Here is a 20,939-nt window from a genome sequence, read left to right as displayed (position 1 = left end):
TTCAGCACCCACCCGCTATCAAGGCAGCTGCCTATCATGTCATGCCCTACCTGCACAGGTGTGCTGGCTACTCAAATGATCCAATTAAGGAGGCCATTTAGTCAGCAGCAGCAGAAGTCCTGTGCCTGGACGCTCCAACAGCGGCCAGACACAAGCAGAAGCAGCAGAAGCAGCAGCAGCACCACCTTTTGTTTTTTGGCTGCAGCAGCAGCAGCAGCAGCAGCAAGGCCCACAGGGCTAGCCAGCAAGCAGGTAGCAATGAAAGTAGGAATCTTTCTTTTTAACCCTGTAAGGGGGTGGTGCACTGTACCCGAAGATACTGCCATATCGGGTCAATGCATAGGGCGACGGAAGCAAGCTTCGAAATCGGCCCCCGTTCTCAAAAATCCATTTAATATATGGTCCCCAGATAGGGGACGTATCAGATATTAAACTGATAAGAACAGATACTACACTTGATCTTAGCCAAAAGGCCGAGAAGCGATAACCGTGAAAGGGGCGGGCCCAACAAGGTCCCCTTCATGGGCACTATCACTGCTTGCTGTCAGGGAGGCTGCCAGACAATTTTCCATGCACACTCTGGGCTGGGGGGCAGTCAACCACCAGTACACACAGCAGAACCTAAACCCATACCATTATTGCTAAGCAGCAAGACAGGGGCCCATTGCACTCCCACGGGGCCTTTTTAAATGCAATCCATAACCCGGATTTGCCAGGAACCCTTCTTACTCCTCCTACTTGCATGTGACACTGGGCTTAGGATCTGCATAGGAAACACACACACAAGCACACACCTACCTTTGTTGCCTGCAGATGCCTCCTTGGCTGTCCCCAAACGGTATCAAACCAACACCCACGGGAAGCTGTAAGCATAGAGGACATGCCTGCACCCCATTGGACTTACCTGTGTGGGTTAAATCCGGGTTATTTGACAACCTATGGCGGTGATGGTTCTGCTCAGGCAGAGCAGTGCTGATGCTCCTCATAAAGCTGTCGCTGCTGTGAAGGTTCTAGGTGACATCACAATCCCTATGGTTACATACACAACAAAGCTGGGTTGTTGTTGTTTACACTCTGCAAGGCCTGTGGAAGTGAGTGACATCATAGCACTGTAGTTCTGAGGGTTCTAGATGGATGCAACAATCTCCTGTTGCTTCTATGAAGGCCATAATAGACGACATCACCAAACAGCTCCATAGTCACATACACAGCAAAGGAGAGATGTTGTTTACACCTAGTGATGTCAGTGGTATTGAGTGACATCACAGCACAGTGCTAAGGCTCCTGGGCCTGGACACAGCAGCGGCTGCAATATCTCAACGGAGAATACGTTTATATATATGTGTGTGTGTGCGCGTATATATATATATATATATATATATATATATATATATATATATTTCTCCGCCGAAATCACTTTTAAACCCATTTCCACCTTTTTTTCCCTTCTCTTCCTCTTACTTTTTTTTCACGTTTTTTTACGTTTTTCTCCTTTTCGCCTCTTTTCTGGGCGTATTATTCTTCTTTTTCTTCTTTTTTTTCGTCTAATGCATACCCCATCAGTGCAGCAATGCTTATTCAATACCGCCAGCAGATGGAGACACTGGGGGATAATTTTCTAAGGATTTATACTGATTTTTCCTGTCTGAATTTGTCGCACAGAAAGTTGCAGGCCAAATATGTGTGACATTTCTGCGACTTTAGCTTCTAGAGCATTTTTACAACATTATACATAGGTGCTGAATACATAAAAAGCGACTGTTCAGCGACAGACAAGTCGCATCGGCTGAAAGTAGGCCAGAATGTCAGTCCATGTTGGAGCAGGTTTAGATACAGTCTAAAGCATAGATCTCAAAGTCTGTGCACAGAATTTAGCAAGGGCCTCGCACCTTCTGATGCATCAGGTAGGTGCACTATAGCATAGCCTAACCCTCTGTACTTTGGTCTATATTGATGCGGGACATAGACAGCCAGCTGATGACCAATCCATTAGTGCAATGGATGGCTGGAAGCATTTGTCTTTGCCTTTGCAATACCACAGAAGCAATGCATGGTCAATGTACAGCAATGACACACCTGTGTGAACAGCCAGGAGACCCCCCCATGTTATGTTACATAGTTACATAGTTAGTACGGTCGAAAAAAGACATATGTCCATCAAGTTCAACCAGGGAATTAAGGGGTAGGGGTGTGGCGCGATATTGGGGAAGGGATGAGATTTTATATTTCTTCATAAGCATTAATCTTATTTTGTCAATTAGGAACATTCAGCACCCACCCGCTATCAAGGCAGCTGCCTATCATGTCATGCCCTACCTGCACAGGTGTGCTGGCTACTCAAATGATCCAATTAAGGAGGCCATTTAGTCAGCAGCAGCAGAAGTCCTGTGCCTGGACGCTCCAACAGCGGCCAGACACAAGCAGAAGCAGCAGAAGCAGCAGCAGCACCACCTTTTGTTTTTTGGCTGCAGCAGCAGCAGCAGCAGCAGCAAGGCCCACAGGGCTGGCTAGCTGGCTAGCCAGCAAGCAGGTAGCAATGAAAGTAGGAATCTTTCTTTTTAACCCTGTAAGGGGGTGGTGCACTGTACCCGAAGATACTGCCATATCGGGTCAATGCATAGGGCGACGGAAGCAAGCTTCGAAATCGGCCCCCGTTCTCAAAAATCCATTTAATATATGGTCCCCAGATAGGGGACGTATCAGATATTAAACTGATAAGAACAGATACTACACTTGATCTTAGCCAAAAGGCCGAGAAGCGATAACCGTGAAAGGGGCGGGCCCAACAAGGTCCCCTTCATGGGCACTATCACTGCTTGCTGTCAAGGAGGCTGCCAGACAATTTTCCATGCACACTCTGGGCTGGGGGGCAGTCAACCACCAGTACACACAGCAGAACCTAAACCCATACCATTATTGCTAAGCAGCAAGACAGGGGCCCATTGCACTCCCACGGGGCCTTTTTAAATGCAATCCATAACCCGGATTTGCCAGGAACCCTTCTTACTCCTCCTACTTGCATGTGACACTGGGCTTAGGATCTGCATAGGAAACACACACACAAGCACACACCTACCTTTGTTGCCTGCAGATGCCTCCTTGGCTGTCCCCAAACGGTATCAAACCAACACCCACGGGAAGCTGTAAGCATAGAGGACATGCCTGCACCCCATTGGACTTACCTGTGTGGGTTAAATCCGGGTTATTTGACAACCTATGGCGGTGATGGTTCTGCTCAGGCAGAGCAGTGCTGATGCTCCTCATAAAGCTGTCGCTGCTGTGAAGGTTCTAGGTGACATCACAATCCCTATGGTTACATACACAACAAAGCTGGGTTGTTGTTGTTTACACTCTGCAAGGCCTGTGGAAGTGAGTGACATCATAGCACTGTAGTTCTGAGGGTTCTAGATGGATGCAACAATCTCCTGTTGCTTCTATGAAGGCCATAATAGACGACATCACCAAACAGCTCCATAGTCACATACACAGCAAAGGAGAGATGTTGTTTACACCTAGTGATGTCAGTGGTATTGAGTGACATCACAGCACAGTGCTAAGGCTCCTGGGCCTGGACACAGCAGCGGCTGCAATATCTCAACGGAGAATACGTTTATATATATGTGTGTGTGTGCGCGTATATATATATATATATATATATATATATATATATATATATATATATATTTCTCCGCCGAAATCACTTTTAAACCCATTTCCACCTTTTTTTCCCTTCTCTTCCTCTTACTTTTTTTTCACGTTTTTTTACGTTTTTCTCCTTTTCGCCTCTTTTCTGGGCGTATTATTCTTCTTTTTCTTCTTTTTTTTCGTCTAATGCATACCCCATCAGTGCAGCAATGCTTATTCAATACCGCCAGCAGATGGAGACACTGGGGGATAATTTTCTAAGGATTTATACTGATTTTTCCTGTCTGAATTTGTCGCACAGAAAGTTGCAGGCCAAATATGTGTGACATTTCTGCGACTTTAGCTTCTAGAGCATTTTTACAACATTATACATAGGTGCTGAATACATAAAAAGCGACTGTTCAGCGACAGACAAGTCGCATCGGCTGAAAGTAGGCCAGAATGTCAGTCCATGTTGGAGCAGGTTTAGATACAGTCTAAAGCATAGATCTCAAAGTCTGTGCACAGAATTTAGCAAGGGCCTCGCACCTTCTGATGCATCAGGTAGGTGCACTATAGCATAGCCTAACCCTCTGTACTTTGGTCTATATTGATGCGGGACATAGACAGCCAGCTGATGACCAATCCATTAGTGCAATGGATGGCTGGAAGCATTTGTCTTTGCCTTTGCAATACCACAGAAGCAATGCATGGTCAATGTACAGCAATGACACACCTGTGTGAACAGCCAGGAGACCCCCCCATGTTATGTTACATAGTTACATAGTTAGTACGGTCGAAAAAAGACATATGTCCATCAAGTTCAACCAGGGAATTAAGGGGTAGGGGTGTGGCGCGATATTGGGGAAGGGATGAGATTTTATATTTCTTCATAAGCATTAATCTTATTTTGTCAATTAGGAACATTCAGCACCCACCCGCTATCAAGGCAGCTGCCTATCATGTCATGCCCTACCTGCACAGGTGTGCTGGCTACTCAAATGATCCAATTAAGGAGGCCATTTAGTCAGCAGCAGCAGAAGTCCTGTGCCTGGACGCTCCAACAGCGGCCAGACACAAGCAGAAGCAGCAGAAGCCGCAGCAGCACCACCTTTTGTTTTTTGGCTGCAGCAGCAGCAGCAGCAGCAGCAAGGCCCACAGGGCTGGCTAGCTGGCTAGCCAGCAAGCAGGTAGCAATGAAAGTAGGAATCTTTCTTTTTAACCCTGTAAGGGGGTGGTGCACTGTACCCGAAGATACTGCCATATCGGGTCAATGCATAGGGCGACGGAAGCAAGCTTCGAAATCGGCCCCCGTTCTCAAAAATCCATTTAATATATGGTCCCCAGATAGGGGACGTATCAGATATTAAACTGATAAGAACAGATACTACACTTGATCTTAGCCAAAAGGCCGAGAAGCGATAACCGTGAAAGGGGCGGGCCCAACAAGGTCCCCTTCATGGGCACTATCACTGCTTGCTGTCAGGGAGGCTGCCAGACAATTTTCCATGCACACTCTGGGCTGGGGGGCAGTCAACCACCAGTACACACAGCAGAACCTAAACCCATACCATTATTGCTAAGCAGCAAGACAGGGGCCCATTGCACTCCCACGGGGCCTTTTTAAATGCAATCCATAACCCGGATTTGCCAGGAACCCTTCTTACTCCTCCTACTTGCATGTGACACTGGGCTTAGGATCTGCATAGGAAACACACACACAAGCACACACCTACCTTTGTTGCCTGCAGATGCCTCCTTGGCTGTCCCCAAACGGTATCAAACCAACACCCACGGGAAGCTGTAAGCATAGAGGACATGCCTGCACCCCATTGGACTTACCTGTGTGGGTTAAATCCGGGTTATTTGACAACCTATGGCGGTGATGGTTCTGCTCAGGCAGAGCAGTGCTGATGCTCCTCATAAAGCTGTCGCTGCTGTGAAGGTTCTAGGTGACATCACAATCCCTATGGTTACATACACAACAAAGCTGGGTTGTTGTTGTTTACACTCTGCAAGGCCTGTGGAAGTGAGTGACATCATAGCACTGTAGTTCTGAGGGTTCTAGATGGATGCAACAATCTCCTGTTGCTTCTATGAAGGCCATAATAGACGACATCACCAAACAGCTCCATAGTCACATACACAGCAAAGGAGAGATGTTGTTTACACCTAGTGATGTCAGTGGTATTGAGTGACATCACAGCACAGTGCTAAGGCTCCTGGGCCTGGACACAGCAGCGGCTGCAATATCTCAACGGAGAATACGTTTATATATATGTGTGTGTGTGCGCGTATATATATATATATATATATATATATATATATATATATATATATATATTTCTCCGCCGAAATCACTTTTAAACCCATTTCCACCTTTTTTTCCCTTCTCTTCCTCTTACTTTTTTTTCACGTTTTTTTACGTTTTTCTCCTTTTCGCCTCTTTTCTGGGCGTATTATTCTTCTTTTTCTTCTTTTTTTTCGTCTAATGCATACCCCATCAGTGCAGCAATGCTTATTCAATACCGCCAGCAGATGGAGACACTGGGGGATAATTTTCTAAGGATTTATACTGATTTTTCCTGTCTGAATTTGTCGCACAGAAAGTTGCAGGCCAAATATGTGTGACATTTCTGCGACTTTAGCTTCTAGAGCATTTTTACAACATTATACATAGGTGCTGAATACATAAAAAGCGACTGTTCAGCGACAGACAAGTCGCATCGGCTGAAAGTAGGCCAGAATGTCAGTCCATGTTGGAGCAGGTTTAGATACAGTCTAAAGCATAGATCTCAAAGTCTGTGCACAGAATTTAGCAAGGGCCTCGCACCTTCTGATGCATCAGGTAGGTGCACTATAGCATAGCCTAACCCTCTGTACTTTGGTCTATATTGATGCGGGACATAGACAGCCAGCTGATGACCAATCCATTAGTGCAATGGATGGCTGGAAGCATTTGTCTTTGCCTTTGCAATACCACAGAAGCAATGCATGGTCAATGTACAGCAATGACACACCTGTGTGAACAGCCAGGAGACCCCCCCATGTTATGTTACATAGTTACATAGTTAGTACGGTCGAAAAAAGACATATGTCCATCAAGTTCAACCAGGGAATTAAGGGGTAGGGGTGTGGCGCGATATTGGGGAAGGGATGAGATTTTATATTTCTTCATAAGCATTAATCTTATTTTGTCAATTAGGAACATTCAGCACCCACCCGCTATCAAGGCAGCTGCCTATCATGTCATGCCCTACCTGCACAGGTGTGCTGGCTACTCAAATGATCCAATTAAGGAGGCCATTTAGTCAGCAGCAGCAGAAGTCCTGTGCCTGGACGCTCCAACAGCGGCCAGACACAAGCAGAAGCAGCAGAAGCAGCAGCAGCACCACCTTTTGTTTTTTGGCTGCAGCAGCAGCAGCAGCAGCAGCAAGGCCCACAGGGCTGGCTAGCTGGCTAGCCAGCAAGCAGGTAGCAATGAAAGTAGGAATCTTTCTTTTTAACCCTGTAAGGGGGTGGTGCACTGTACCCGAAGATACTGCCATATCGGGTCAATGCATAGGGCGACGGAAGCAAGCTTCGAAATCGGCCCCCGTTCTCAAAAATCCATTTAATATATGGTCCCCAGATAGGGGACGTATCAGATATTAAACTGATAAGAACAGATTTTTTTTTTTTTTTTTTATTGAAAAGGAAATATACAATACATAACCAAGTAAATCATTCAAAAAATTACATATTCATCTGAAAACACATGAATAACACATATTTGACATATACAATATATACAGGAATCATGTCTTTACATGTACATATAACAAAAAGCTTTCCCTTCATGACTTTCCCTCAGAAAAAATAAATTGCAGCGGATTCTGTCCCTCCAACTGTCCCTTCATATCAGGATATAATCTGTAAGAAAAGAAAAAGAAAGACAAATAAGAATACAATCATAACCAGTACTTCCATTTTTTGTGTTTCCAGATCCCCTCTGCATCATCAGAACCATAGTTTTTCCTATCACATAATACGTAAAGGTAAATTTTACCACGGATCATGCCCAGACACTCCTTCACACTTACTTCAGTTTGATTGAAAATCCTAATATTCCTTACATCCCACAGAACCTCTTTTACACAATTTACTATGAACCATAACACTCTTGCCTTCTCTCTCTCCACTGCACACAAACCAAACATCATCATATTAAAGGATAAGATTTCAATTCCAGTAAGATTTTTAATTAGACCAGACATTTTTCTCCACACAGACTTCGCATAACCACACTCCCAAAACACATGTACATAATTCTCACATCCACCGCAACCATCCCTGGGACACACTTCACTGTCTACCAATCTCCTTCTCCTCTGAAATTCCCTTGTTGGCAGACACCCATGAGCTAACATCCAAGACAAGTCCTTTTGTTTATTTGTCAGTTCCTTGTGACTGACATTTTTCCACACTACCTTACAATCCTTCTCAGACAGACCTCCCACACATTCCACTGTTTCTCTCTGCTCCAACACTTTCATCACCTTCTTACTATCATTCCATTCAGTCACACATTCCAGATTATTTTTCCTGACACACCGCCCTATTCTCTGATAGAACCAAGGAACCTCAAAACTTACAGGTACCCTTAAGTCCCTTTCCATTAGCTTATATTTCAACAACACATTACCAGCCAAATACCTTACCATGCACCCAAACACACATTCCTTCTTACTTACAGCGAGACAAAAACTGACATACTTCACAGCCAGGAACACTTCCACATTCATCATTCCTTTCCCACCATGCATTCTGCTTTTCACCACCTTCCCACGACTCAATTTCTCCATCCTTGAATTCCATAAGAAAACAAAGATCTGCCTGATAATTCTTGCCAGACACCTATCCGGTGGAGGAAACACATAATTAACATAAAGCAAAATAGGAATTATAACAGCTTTAATAACCAGAATCCTTCCCTCAATCGATAAAGTCCTTAAAGACCAGAAGTTTATTTTATTCCCCACCCTCCCCAAAACCCTCTCCCAACTTTCTTTCCCATACAAATCATTATCAAACACCACCCCAAGCACTTCCACACCCCCCTCTCTCACAGGCCACTCGCACAACCCACTCTCTCCCCACCCCTCAAAAAATTTACAACCACTCTTCCCAACATTAAGCTTAAACCCACTCATTAAACAGAAACACTCAATCAATAACTTAGCACGCCTTACCCCTGCCATTGACTTACATACAACAGTAACATCATCCATGTAACCAATCACTCGCATATCCTTCTCATGACTACCAGGTATTTCTATACCCCGCATCACCTTATCTCTCCTAATCATCCCCAACAAAGGCTCAATCATACAAATAAAAAGAATTGGCGACAGGGGACACCCCTGCCGCACTCCAGATTTTATACTCACTTCCCTACTCAGAAAACCATTGACCTGAATCTTACTATAAATGTCCCTATACAAACATTCAATCCACTTCACCATTCTGTCCGGCACATTCATCCTCCTCAAAACCCTAAACAATAAATCATGCACCACCCTATCATACGCTTTTTCAAAATCCACCGTAACAACAGCCACACCTTGCTTCCTAGTTTTACAGTCCCACAATACATCCCTCAGACCTAACAGACATTCAGAAATCCTACGATCAGGCACTGTACACATTTGCTCCTCACCTACCATACAATCAATCACATCCTTTAACCTATTCGCAATAACTTTAGCAATAATTTTGTAATCACAATTCAAGAGCGCTATAGGCCTCCAATTTTTAAGATCCCTCTTATCCCCTTTTTTAAACAATAACACAGTCACACTCTCACTCATACTTTTAGATAACTTCCCTCTCCTAAGTACTTCCTTACACACCTCCCATACATAATCCCCTAACATATCCCAAAACACAAGATAAAATTCCACAGGCAAACCATCACTCCCTGCCACCTTTCCTTTCTTCATCCCATTCACAGCATCCTCCACCTCACTCTTCCTCACATCCTCTTCCATAAAGAACCCATCAATTTCATCCAAACGCTTATCCACATATCCCAAACATTCCTCCTCTAGAGTCACGTCCCGCTCCTTCTCCGTGAATAAATCAGAATAAAACTTCCACACTTCCTCTAACACCTCATCCTTACCAAAGACCTCTACCCCATCATTCGTAAAAACACTCATCATCTCAGTTTTTTTACTGAATGCCTTTTTAAAGAAAAATTTGCTACATTTCTCATCCTTCTCTTTCACTTCAACCCTAGCCTGTGCAATAATCTTCCTTCCATTCCTCTCCAGACACTCATTCACACTTCCACGAGCTTCCTCAATCTCCTTCTCAACACTCATCCCCAAACGCCTCAATTCATACAAATACTCTAACCTTCTTTGCCATCTCTCATACTCTTCTCTATCTTTCCTCCCTTTCTCACACCCTTTTTTAATAAAAAACCTTTTAGTCTCTAACTTCACCCACTCCCACCACTCAACCACACTATAAAATGCATCCTTCCTCAACACCCATCCATCAAAACGCTCCCTATATTCTTGTAATACACATTCATTATCCAATAAAGACACATTCAACTTCCAAACACCCTTTCCATACTCACTTAGACCACCACCTTTTACCACACACTCAATCCAGGCATGATCCGTGAACGGTAACCTCCTCCGTCTGAAATTAGAAACAGACATTAGTTTTGAGACAAAAATGAAATCAATACGCGAACTTGTATTGTTAGAAAAATATGTATAACCGATAGTACCATCATTATGGGCAACAAAGGAATCCTTTAACCCAAATAAATTTACAATCTCTTTAAGCTGCTTACTAGTACTGTCTAAACCAGACCCACCACCCACCGTAGTACTACTCCTATCCCCCTCTGTTATTATACAATTGAAATCCCCTATAAGGAACACATCATCCCTCCCACTCAAAAAGAAATATAATTTCTCAAACACCTCCCCTCTTTCCTTCCTCCCAGTTGGAGCATAAACATTAATTACTTTATATGTGAAACCCCTGAAAATAAAATGCACTAATAATACCCTACCCGGAACAATATGGACAACTTTTTTAACAACAAACTCATTACTTTTGAACAAAATCCCCACCCCCGAATTACGTTCCATTGAACCAGACCATACCGATTGCCCATAAGGCCAGGAGATATTTGGCTCCCCATCCAAGCAGCACTCCTGGAGACCTAGAACATCAAAAGAATATCTAGAAAGTAAATCAAAAATGGCGGATCTCCTTTCTAAAGATCTAATACTGCGGACATTTAGAGAACCAATTGTTAAACTCATTCAAACATTTGAAGGAAAAAAAGGAAATACAAAATCAAGCATTATCAAAAGGAGGCCTAGCCTTTCCCCGACCTCTACCCTTATTTTTTGCCTCCCCTTCCTTAAACTTAAGAGTCTTTGTCAATTTTTTGACTGAACATTCCTCCAAATAACCTGTGCCCAGGGAGGATAAAGAGGAGTCAGAATCAATCTGACATGACGACCCTCCACCTGCCTCCTCCCTTCCCGGGCTAGGAAAGTCCTCAATCCTTTGACTCTGAGGAGTCGGACAGTCATCCTCCGATTCTTCCAAATCTTTCTCTTCAAGGATTCTTTGTCCACAGTCATCTCCTCTGGGGGATCAGAGGCCTCCGAAACAGATGCCCCCGAAACAGACTCCGCCTTCTCCCCCTCTGCCACCAAAGCATCCGGAACAGACCTAGAAATGGAAGGAAAAACAGGGGCAGACTCTGCTTCACTGGTCAGCACGCTAACCTCTGCATCGCCTGCCCTGGCAGCATTGGAGTCCTCAGGAACTGTCCCACCTCGAAGAGCCATTGCATATGATCGGGGTGCCCCGGACTGGTAAGTGGGGCAACTCCTAGCCAGGTGATCCGAAGAACCACAGAAATGACACTTGCGTTTCTCGGGACAGTCTGCAGTGCGGTGATCAGGCTTGTGGCAGTTCCTGCAAACCTGCCCGGTTGTACAGTTCTCTCTGGTATGACCAAAGCAAAAACAGTCCCGGCAAAAACTTGGCATCCCCGGGTAGTGCAGAAACCCCCTGTTGTTCCCTATCGCAAAGTTCTGCGGGGGGTGACAAAAACCTTCAGCACCACCCTCGGGGGCAGGCCTAAACTCCACCCAAAAACGTCTCATGCCTGTGAAAGTCCCCAGGATGTTATTTTTCCTCTCCGCACCAGAAACAGACACACAATACCTTCTTAGAAAGGTCTGGATCTCCTCATCCCGCACAAAAGGGTTGTACATATGCACTACCACTGGAACTTTCTTAGGCCGAGCCTCGCAGGAAATGAATCGGATCCCTTGTAGGTCAGGGTGAGAAGCATTCTCCTTACTCCGGTAGAGACAGGTACGGAGATCATCCAGGTTGTAGAAGGTCACGTCAAAGAATCCTTGGCTGGGAAAGACCTGGACACAGAAGATGGAAGCATGCGGCATCCTCAGCACTCCTTCCACGACCTTCTGCTGGACATGCAAAATCCCGTAGGCACTCCTCTTTTCCTCCTCGATAAACAGCCGTACTGTATTAGGAGCGTTCGGCGCATTAGCCATCCTCTCCGGCAGACCCGTCCTCCGATGATCACCTTCCCGTTATCCTGGGACTAAGCCCTCTCCCCAATAGCAGCAGGTGGGTGAAGCCCAGGCAATAAACCTGGGCGATCCCACAAGGCCGAGGAGAGGGGTACCCGAATACCTTAGGGCAAGACACTTGATCTTAGCCAAAAGGCCGAGAAGCGATAACCGTGAAAGGGGCGGGCCCAACAAGGTCCCCTTCATGGGCACTATCACTGCTTGCTGTCAGGGAGGCTGCCAGACAATTTTCCATGCACACTCTGGGCTGGGGGGCAGTCAACCACCAGTACACACAGCAGAACCTAAACCCATACCATTATTGCTAAGCAGCAAGACAGGGGCCCATTGCACTCCCACGGGGCCTTTTTAAATGCAATCCATAACCCGGATTTGCCAGGAACCCTTCTTACTCCTCCTACTTGCATGTGACACTGGGCTTAGGATCTGCATAGGAAACACACACACAAGCACACACCTACCTTTGTTGCCTGCAGATGCCTCCTTGGCTGTCCCCAAACGGTATCAAACCAACACCCACGGGAAGCTGTAAGCATAGAGGACATGCCTGCACCCCATTGGACTTACCTGTGTGGGTTAAATCCGGGTTATTTGACAACCTATGGCGGTGATGGTTCTGCTCAGGCAGAGCAGTGCTGATGCTCCTCATAAAGCTGTCGCTGCTGTGAAGGTTCTAGGTGACATCACAATCCCTATGGTTACATACACAACAAAGCTGGGTTGTTGTTGTTTACACTCTGCAAGGCCTGTGGAAGTGAGTGACATCATAGCACTGTAGTTCTGAGGGTTCTAGATGGATGCAACAATCTCCTGTTGCTTCTATGAAGGCCATAATAGACGACATCACCAAACAGCTCCATAGTCACATACACAGCAAAGGAGAGATGTTGTTTACACCTAGTGATGTCAGTGGTATTGAGTGACATCACAGCACAGTGCTAAGGCTCCTGGGCCTGGACACAGCAGCGGCTGCAATATCTCAACGGAGAATACGTTTATATATATGTGTGTGTGTGCGCGTATATATATATATATATATATATATATATATATATATATATATATATATATATATATCTCCGCCGAAATCACTTTTAAACCCATTTCCACCTTTTTTTCCCTTCTCTTCCTCTTACTTTTTTTTCACGTTTTTTTACGTTTTTCTCCTTTTCGCCTCTTTTCTGGGCGTATTATTCTTCTTTTTCTTCTTTTTTTTCGTCTAATGCATACCCCATCAGTGCAGCAATGCTTATTCAATACCGCCAGCAGATGGAGACACTGGGGGATAATTTTCTAAGGATTTATACTGATTTTTCCTGTCTGAATTTGTCGCACAGAAAGTTGCAGGCCAAATATGTGTGACATTTCTGCGACTTTAGCTTCTAGAGCATTTTTACAACATTATACATAGGTGCTGAATACATAAAAAGCGACTGTTCAGCGACAGACAAGTCGCATCGGCTGAAAGTAGGCCAGAATGTCAGTCCATGTTGGAGCAGGTTTAGATACAGTCTAAAGCATAGATCTCAAAGTCTGTGCACAGAATTTAGCAAGGGCCTCGCACCTTCTGATGCATCAGGTAGGTGCACTATAGCATAGCCTAACCCTCTGTACTTTGGTCTATATTGATGCGGGACATAGACAGCCAGCTGATGACCAATCCATTAGTGCAATGGATGGCTGGAAGCATTTGTCTTTGCCTTTGCAATACCACAGAAGCAATGCATGGTCAATGTACAGCAATGACACACCTGTGTGAACAGCCAGGAGACCCCCCCATGTTATGTTACATAGTTACATAGTTAGTACGGTCGAAAAAAGACATATGTCCATCAAGTTCAACCAGGGAATTAAGGGGTAGGGGTGTGGCGCGATATTGGGGAAGGGATGAGATTTTATATTTCTTCATAAGCATTAATCTTATTTTGTCAATTAGGAACATTCAGCACCCACCCGCTATCAAGGCAGCTGCCTATCATGTCATGCCCTACCTGCACAGGTGTGCTGGCTACTCAAATGATCCAATTAAGGAGGCCATTTAGTCAGCAGCAGCAGAAGTCCTGTGCCTGGACGCTCCAACAGCGGCCAGACACAAGCAGAAGCAGCAGAAGCACCACCTTTTGTTTTTTGGCTGCAGCAGCAGCAGCAGCAGCAGCAAGGCCCACAGGGCTGGCTAGCTGGCTAGCCAGCAAGCAGGTAGCAATGAAAGTAGGAATCTTTCTTTTTAACCCTGTAAGGGGGTGGTGCACTGTACCCGAAGATACTGCCATATCGAGTCAATGCATAGGGCGACGGAAGCAAGCTTCGAAATCGGCCCCCGTTCTCAAAAATCCATTTAATATATGGTCCCCAGATAGGGGACGTATCAGATATTAAACTGATAAGAACAGATACTACACTTGATCTTAGCCAAAAGGCCGAGAAGCGATAACCGTGAAAGGGGCGGGCCCAACAAGGTCCCCTTCATGGGCACTATCACTGCTTGCTGTCAGGGAGGCTGCCAGACAATTTTCCATGCACACTCTGGGCTGGGGGGCAGTCAACCACCAGTACACACAGCAGAACCTAAACCCATACCATTATTGCTAAGCAGCAAGACAGGGGCCCATTGCACTCCCACGGGGCCTTTTTAAATGCAATCCATAACCCGGATTTGCCAGGAACCCTTCTTACTCCTCCTACTTGCATGTGACACTGGGCTTAGGATCTGCATAGGAAACACACACACAAGCACACACCTACCTTTGTTGCCTGCAGATGCCTCCTTGGCTGTCCCCAAACGGTATCAAACCAACACCCACGGGAAGCTGTAAGCATAGAGGACATGCCTGCACCCCATTGGACTTACCTGTGTGGGTTAAATCCGGGTTATTTGACAACCTATGGCGGTGATGGTTCTGCTCAGGCAGAGCAGTGCTGATGCTCCTCATAAAGCTGTCGCTGCTGTGAAGGTTCTAGGTGACATCACAATCCCTATGGTTACATACACAACAAAGCTGGGTTGTTGTTGTTTACACTCTGCAAGGCCTGTGGAAGTGAGTGACATCATAGCACTGTAGTTCTGAGGGTTCTAGATGGATGCAACAATCTCCTGTTGCTTCTATGAAGGCCATAATAGACGACATCACCAAACAGCTCCATAGTCACATACACAGCAAAGGAGAGATGTTGTTTACACCTAGTGATGTCAGTGGTATTGAGTGACATCACAGCACAGTGCTAAGGCTCCTGGGCCTGGACACAGCAGCGGCTGCAATATCTCAACGGAGAATACGTTTATATATATGTGTGTGTGTGCGCGTATATATATATATATATATATATATATATATATATATATATATATATCTCCGCCGAAATCACTTTTAAACCCATTTCCACCTTTTTTTCCCTTCTCTTCCTCTTACTTTTTTTTCACGTTTTTTTACGTTTTTCTCCTTTTCGCCTCTTTTCTGGGCGTATTATTCTTCTTTTTCTTCTTTTTTTTCGTCTAATGCATACCCCATCAGTGCAGCAATGCTTATTCAATACCGCCAGCAGATGGAGACACTGGGGGATAATTTTCTAAGGATTTATACTGATTTTTCCTGTCTGAATTTGTCGCACAGAAAGTTGCAGGCCAAATATGTGTGACATTTCTGCGACTTTAGCTTCTAGAGCATTTTTACAACATTATACATAGGTGCTGAATACATAAAAAGCGACTGTTCAGCGACAGACAAGTCGCATCGGCTGAAAGTAGGCCAGAATGTCAGTCCATGTTGGAGCAGGTTTAGATACAGTCTAAAGCATAGATCTCAAAGTCTGTGCACAGAATTTAGCAAGGGCCTCGCACCTTCTGATGCATCAGGTAGGTGCACTATAGCATAGCCTAACCCTCTGTACTTTGGTCTATATTGATGCGGGACATAGACAGCCAGCTGATGACCAATCCATTAGTGCAATGGATGGCTGGAAGCATTTGTCTTTGCCTTTGCAATACCACAGAAGCAATGCATGGTCAATGTACAGCAATGACACACCTGTGTGAACAGCCAGGAGACCCCCCCATGTTATGTTACATAGTTACATAGTTAGTACGGTCGAAAAAAGACATATGTCCATCAAGTTCAACCAGGGAATTAAGGGGTAGGGGTGTGGCGCGATATTGGGGAAGGGATGAGATTTTATATTTCTTCATAAGCATTAATCTTATTTTGTCAATTAGGAACATTCAGCACCCACCCGCTATCAAGGCAGCTGCCTATCATGTCATGCCCTACCTGCACAGGTGTGCTGGCTACTCAAATGATCCAATTAAGGAGGCCATTTAGTCAGCAGCAGCAGAAGTCCTGTGCCTGGACGCTCCAACAGCGGCCAGACACAAGCAGAAGCAGCAGAAGCAGCAGCAGCACCACCTTTTGTTTTTTGGCTGCAGCAGCAGCAGCAGCAGCAGCAGCAGCAAGGCCCACAGGGCTGGCTAGCTGGCTAGCCAGCAAGCAGGTAGCAATGAAAGTAGGAATCTTTCTTTTTAACCCTGTAAGGGGGTGGTGCACTGTACCCGAAGATACTGCCATATCGGGTCAATGCATAGGGCGACGGAAGCAAGCTTCGAAATCGGCCCCCGTTCTCAAAAATCCATTTAATATATGGTCCCCAGATAGGGGACGTATCAGATATTAAACTGATAAGAACAGATACTACACTTGATCTTAGCCAAAAGGCCGAGAAGCGATAACCGTGAAAGGGGCGGGCCCAACAAGGTCCCCTTCATGGGCACTATCACTGCTTGCTGTCAGGGAGGCTGCCAGACAATTTTCCATGCACACTCTGGGCTGGGGGGCAGTCAACCACCAGTACACACAGCAGAACCTAAACCCATACCATTATTGCTAAGCAGCAAGACAGGGGCCCATTGCACTCCCACGGGGCCTTTTTAAATGCAATCCATAACCCGGATTTGCCAGGAACCCTTCTTACTCCTCCTACTTGCATGTGACACTGGGCTTAGGATCTGCATAGGAAACACACACACAAGCACACACCTACCTTTGTTGCCTGCAGATGCCTCCTTGGCTGTCCCCAAACGGTATCAAACCAACACCCACGGGAAGCTGTAAGCATAGAGGACATGCCTGCACCCCATTGGACTTACCTGTGTGGGTTAAATCCGGGTTATTTGACAACCTATGGCGGTGATGGTTCTGCTCAGGCAGAGCAGTGCTGATGCTCCTCATAAAGCTGTCGCTGCTGTGAAGGTTCTAGGTGACATCACAATCCCTATGGTTACATACACAACAAAGCTGGGTTGTTGTTGTTTACACTCTGCAAGGCCTGTGGAAGTGAGTGACATCATAGCACTGTAGTTCTGAGGGTTCTAGATGGATGCAACAATCTCCTGTTGCTTCTATGAAGGCCATAATAGACGACATCACCAAACAGCTCCATAGTCACATACACAGCAAAGGAGAGATGTTGTTTACACCTAGTGATGTCAGTGGTATTGAGTGACATCACAGCACAGTGCTAAGGCTCCTGGGCCTGGACACAGCAGCGGCTGCAATATCTCAACGGAGAATACGTTTATATATATGTGTGTGTGTGCGCGTATATATATATATATATATATATATATATATATATATATATATATATTTCTCCGCCGAAATCACTTTTAAACCCATTTCCACCTTTTTTTCCCTTCTCTTCCTCTTACTTTTTTTTCACGTTTTTTTACGTTTTTCTCCTTTTCGCCTCTTTTCTGGGCGTATTATTCTTCTTTTTCTTCTTTTTTTTCGTCTAATGCATACCCCATCAGTGCAGCAATGCTTATTCAATACCGCCAGCAGATGGAGACACTGGGGGATAATTTTCTAAGGATTTATACTGATTTTTCCTGTCTGAATTTGTCGCACAGAAAGTTGCAGGCCAAATATGTGTGACATTTCTGCGACTTTAGCTTCTAGAGCATTTTTACAACATTATACATAGGTGCTGAATACATAAAAAGCGACTGTTCAGCGACAGACAAGTCGCATCGGCTGAAAGTAGGCCAGAATGTCAGTCCATGTTGGAGCAGGTTTAGATACAGTCTAAAGCATAGATCTCAAAGTCTGTGCACAGAATTTAGCAAGGGCCTCGCACCTTCTGATGCATCAGGTAGGTGCACTATAGCATAGCCTAACCCTCTGTACTTTGGTCTATATTGATGCGGGACATAGACAGCCAGCTGATGACCAATCCATTAGTGCAATGGATGGCTGGAAGCATTTGTCTTTGCCTTTGCAATACCACAGAAGCAATGCATGGTCAATGTACAGCAATGACACACCTGTGTGAACAGCCAGGAGACCCCCCCATGTTATGTTACATAGTTACATAGTTAGTACGGTCGAAAAAAGACATATGTCCATCAAGTTCAACCAGGGAATTAAGGGGTAGGGGTGTGGCGCGATATTGGGGAAGGGATGAGATTTTATATTTCTTCATAAGCATTAATCTTATTTTGTCAATTAGGAACATTCAGCACCCACCCGCTATCAAGGCAGCTGCCTATCATGTCATGCCCTACCTGCACAGGTGTGCTGGCTACTCAAATGATCCAATTAAGGAGGCCATTTAGTCAGCAGCAGCAGAAGTCCTGTGCCTGGACGCTCCAACAGCGGCCAGACACAAGCAGAAGCAGCAGAAGCAGCAGCAGCACCACCTTTTGTTTTTTGGCTGCAGCAGCAGCAGCAGCAGCAGCAGCAAGGCCCACAGGGCTGGCTAGCTGGCTAGCCAGCAAGCAGGTAGCAATGAAAGTAGGAATCTTTCTTTTTAACCCTGTAAGGGGGTGGTGCACTGTACCCGAAGATACTGCCATATCGGGTCAATGCATAGGGCGACGGAAGCAAGCTTCGAAATCGGCCCCCGTTCTCAAAAATCCATTTAATATATGGTCCCCAGATAGGGGACGTATCAGATATTAAACTGATAAGAACAGATACTACACTTGATCTTAGCCAAAAGGCCGAGAAGCGATAACCGTGAAAGGGGCGGGCCCAACAAGGTCCCCTTCATGGGCACTATCACTGCTTGCTGTCAGGGAGGCTGCCAGACAATTTTCCATGCACACTCTGGGCTGGGGGGCAGTCAACCACCAGTACACACAGCAGAACCTAAACCCATACCATTATTGCTAAGCAGCAAGACAGGGGCCCATTGCACTCCCACGGGGCCTTTTTAAATGCAATCCATAACCCGGATTTGCCAGGGAACCCTTCTTACTCCTCCTACTTGCATGTGACACTGGGCTTAGGATCTGCATAGGAAACACACACACAAGCACACACCTACCTTTGTTGCCTGCAGATGCCTCCTTGGCTGTCCCCAAACGGTATCAAACCAACACCCACGGGAAGCTGTAAGCATAGAGGACATGCCTGCACCCCATTGGACTTACCTGTGTGGGTTAAATCCGGGTTATTTGACAACCTATGGCGGTGATGGTTCTGCTCAGGCAGAGCAGTGCTGATGCTCCTCATAAAGCTGTCGCTGCTGTGAAGGTTCTAGGTGACATCACAATCCCTATGGTTACATACACAACAAAGCTGGGTTGTTGTTGTTTACACTCTGCAAGGCCTGTGGAAGTGAGTGACATCATAGCACTGTAGTTCTGAGGGTTCTAGATGGATGCAACAATCTCCTGTTGCTTCTATGAAGGCCATAATAGACGACATCACCAAACAGCTCCATAGTCACATACACAGCAAAGGAGAGATGTTGTTTACACCTAGTGATGTCAGTGGTATTGAGTGACATCACAGCACAGTGCTAAGGCTCCTGGGCCTGGACACAGCAGCGGCTGCAATATCTCAACGGAGAATACGTTTATATATATGTGTGTGTGTGCGCGTATATATATATATATATATATATATATATATATATATATATATATATATTCTCCGCCGAAATCACTTTTAAACCCATTTCCACCTTTTTTTCCCTTCTCTTCCTCTTACTTTTTTTTCACGTTTTTTTACGTTTTTCTCCTTTTCGCCTCTTTTCTGGGCGTATTATTCTTCTTTTTCTTCTTTTTTTTCGTCTAATGCATACCCCATCAGTGCAGCAATGCTTATTCAATACCGCCAGCAGATGGAGACACTGGGGGATAATTTTCTAAGGATTTATACTGATTTTTCCTGTCTGAATTTGTCGCACAGAAAGTTGCAGGCCAAATATGTGTGACATTTCTGCGACTTTAGCTTCTAGAGCATTTTTACAACATTATACATAGGTGCTGAATACATAAAAAGCGACTGTTCAGCGACAGACAAGTCGCATCGGCTGAAAGTAGGCCAGAATGTCAGTCCATGTTGGAGCAGGTTTAGATACAGTCTAAAGCATAGATCTCAAAGTCTGTGCACAGAATTTAGCAAGGGCCTCGCACCTTCTGATGCATCAGGTAGGTGCACTATAGCATAGCCTAACCCTCTGTACTTTGGTCTATATTGATGCGGGACATAGACAGCCAGCTGATGACCAATCCATTAGTGCAATGGATGGCTGGAAGCATTTGTCTTTGCCTTTGCAATACCACAGAAGCAATGCATGGTCAATGTACAGCAATGACACACCTGTGTGAACAGCCAGGAGACCCCCCCATGTTATGTTACATAGTTACATAGTTAGTACGGTCGAAAAAAGACA

The 20,939-nt window shown here is 45.3% G+C and overlaps 7 non-coding genes across 7 annotated transcripts; all 7 read right to left on the bottom strand.

The window, feature by feature from the left end:
- Positions 1-294: 294 nt before the first annotated feature.
- LOC130347710 (U2 spliceosomal RNA) lies at positions 295-485 on the bottom strand. The gene has a single exon (XR_008885590.1). It is a non-coding gene; the product is annotated as a U2 spliceosomal RNA (small nuclear RNA).
- Positions 486-2,572: 2,087 nt separating this feature from the next.
- On the bottom strand, positions 2,573-2,763 carry LOC130347708 (U2 spliceosomal RNA). The gene has a single exon (XR_008885589.1). It is a non-coding gene; the product is annotated as a U2 spliceosomal RNA (small nuclear RNA).
- A 2,093-nt stretch (positions 2,764-4,856) lies between these two features.
- On the bottom strand, positions 4,857-5,047 carry LOC130347707 (U2 spliceosomal RNA). Its single transcript, XR_008885588.1, has one exon. It is a non-coding gene; the product is annotated as a U2 spliceosomal RNA (small nuclear RNA).
- Positions 5,048-7,140: 2,093 nt separating this feature from the next.
- Positions 7,141-7,324, bottom strand: LOC130347653 (U2 spliceosomal RNA). Its single transcript, XR_008885545.1, has one exon. It is a non-coding gene; the product is annotated as a U2 spliceosomal RNA (small nuclear RNA).
- A 7,183-nt stretch (positions 7,325-14,507) lies between these two features.
- On the bottom strand, positions 14,508-14,698 carry LOC130347718 (U2 spliceosomal RNA). The gene has a single exon (XR_008885598.1). It is a non-coding gene; the product is annotated as a U2 spliceosomal RNA (small nuclear RNA).
- A 2,095-nt stretch (positions 14,699-16,793) lies between these two features.
- LOC130347706 (U2 spliceosomal RNA) lies at positions 16,794-16,984 on the bottom strand. The gene has a single exon (XR_008885587.1). It is a non-coding gene; the product is annotated as a U2 spliceosomal RNA (small nuclear RNA).
- Positions 16,985-19,078: 2,094 nt separating this feature from the next.
- LOC130347705 (U2 spliceosomal RNA) lies at positions 19,079-19,269 on the bottom strand. The gene has a single exon (XR_008885586.1). It is a non-coding gene; the product is annotated as a U2 spliceosomal RNA (small nuclear RNA).
- Between the last annotated feature and the right edge of the window lie 1,670 nt (positions 19,270-20,939).

This window comes from Hyla sarda, unplaced genomic scaffold (genome assembly GCF_029499605.1).
Source record: "Hyla sarda isolate aHylSar1 unplaced genomic scaffold, aHylSar1.hap1 scaffold_849, whole genome shotgun sequence".
Taxonomy (NCBI): Eukaryota; Metazoa; Chordata; class Amphibia; order Anura; family Hylidae; genus Hyla; species Hyla sarda.
Note: the sequence above shows the minus strand (reverse complement) of the source record. Positions and strands in the feature narration are given on the sequence as shown.